The 2,202-nt window shown below is 37.4% G+C and overlaps 1 pseudogene; it reads left to right on the top strand.

Annotated features, from left to right (window-relative positions):
• Positions 1 to 984: 984 nt before the first annotated feature.
• LOC112931029 (cytochrome c oxidase subunit NDUFA4 pseudogene) lies at positions 985 to 1,247 on the top strand (annotated as a pseudogene).
• Positions 1,248 to 2,202: the final 955 nt, after the last annotated feature.

Raw genomic sequence — 2,202 nt, forward strand, 5'->3', positions numbered from 1 at the left:
ATTTAGCAATTCCTAGATGCCCCGAAGCTGTGTTCCAGCCATCAGTGTGACACTGTTTTTCTGTCAGCTGAGTTTTTCTGAGGCTGACATTTTGCCTTGATATACACCTTTAGTTCTTTGTCCTCTCTCCTAAGCTAGAGTTCTTTCTGCTGCTTGCAGCCCTTCTCTCCAGCTCCACTCCAAGAAGTAGATTTGGGTCTGGGTCTAGCATCTGCCACTGGACTAGATCAAGTAGCAGGCACTTTCACGTACACTCTCATTTTATACACACAACTCTGTAGCATGAGTGTCCAAACTGGTATAACTATCCTTATTTTAGAGTTCGGAAAATTGAGACTTAGAGAGGCCAAGTGTCTTGCCCATCTGAAGCCAAGAATTAAGTGGAGTCTATTCTCAAAACCAGATGTTATATCCACACAATAAAATATTATTTATCCATAAAAAGGCATGAAGTGCTGATACATGCTACACTGTAGATGAACGTGGAAAACATAATGTTAAGTGAAAGAAGCCACACACAAAAGGTCACATATTGTACTATTCCATTCATCCGAAATATCTATAATAAGTAAATCCACAGAGACAGAAGAGATTGTCAGCGGCCAGGGAAACTGCTTTCCCCTGGGGTGATGAAAATGTTTTGGGGCTATATACAGATAGTGGTTTCACAACATGATGAATGCACTAAATACCATTGAACCACTCACTTCAAAAATGGTTAATTTTATGCCACATGAATTTCACCACAATTAAAAAAGAAAAAGCAGACTTTTAGATTTCCAGAACCTGAGCTTCTTTCACAGAAATACTTGTTTCCTAAGTTTGAAAATAGAAAAAAAATAAATGATATTCTCTCACATTTTAAAATTAGAAATGGAGTGACTTTGCACATCCGTTCAACCTCTGTGTAGGCATTACTTAGTTCCTGGCCTTGCAGAAACTCAGTTTTCATCTTCTCCTGCACAGGAGACCTCTGCTGCAACCATGTTACACCAGGTCATCGGTCAGGCCAAGAAGCATCCAAGCTTGATCCCCCTTTTCATATTTATTGGGGCAGGAGGTACTGGAGCAGCACTGTATGTGTTGTGCTTGGTATTGTTCAATCCAGATGTTAGTTGGGATAGGAAGAATAACCCAGAACCTTGGAACAAACTGGGTCCCAATGATTAATACAAGTTCTACTCAGTGAATGTAGATTACAGCAAACTGAAGAAAAAAGGTCCAGACTTCTAAATAAAATGTTTCACTATAAAGCTGCTTAGAATGAAAGTCTTCCAGAAGACTTCTGCACAATTTTCCACTTATCCAGGAAATATTTCCTCTCTAAATGCACAAAATAATGTTGGTGTATTGTGTTGGAGTTTACAATGAATGACAAATATCTGAAACTTGAAAAATAAATAAATATATAAAATTAGAAATGGAAAAGCAATGTATTACTTTAATATTTAATCACAAAGAAAGATTTTAAATTTAAATAATTTGGGGGCTCCTGGGTGGCTCAGTGGCTGAGCATCTACCTTTGGGTCAGGTCGTGATCCCAGGGTCCTGGAATTGAGTCCCACATCAGGCTTCCCACAGGGAAGCCTACTTCTCCTTCTGCCTATGTCTCGGCCTCTCTCTGTGTATCTCTCATGAATAAATAAATAAAATCTTTAAAAATAAATAAACTTAAATAATTGTATCATAAAAGTAAAACTGGTAAGTGAAAAAGCTCACACAGTATTGAAGAGTGCAGATAATGATACAAAACTACACCTGGCCCAACCACCCAGTCTCACTCCCAAGAGATAAACAGTATTATAAGGTGTCTTTGTAAACTTCCAGAAGACTTTGTGAGCATATGTATAACCACATGGTTCTTACTTTGCTTTTTATTTTTTTAAATTAACAATAGTTCTTGGAGAACTTCATAAGAGAAAATATATCCATCTCGTGAATTCTAATAGCTGCATGATATTGCATTTTATGGGCTTACCAAAAATTTATTTACCTTTCCCCTTGTCCTAATACTTAGTCCTTTACTTCTCCATTCTTATGCATTATATCTAAAAGCTATTTGTAGATCTAGGCAATACTAGTGATTTTCAAACTTTAGAGTGAATGAAATCACCTATGAAGCTTAGTAAAAATAAGGATTCCAGAGCCTCATCTCAACATGGCCTGACTTGGCATGTCTGTGGTTTGTCCACTCATTTTCAC

This window comes from Vulpes vulpes, chromosome 4, assembly GCF_048418805.1.
Source record: "Vulpes vulpes isolate BD-2025 chromosome 4, VulVul3, whole genome shotgun sequence".
Classification (NCBI taxonomy): domain Eukaryota; kingdom Metazoa; phylum Chordata; class Mammalia; order Carnivora; family Canidae; genus Vulpes; species Vulpes vulpes.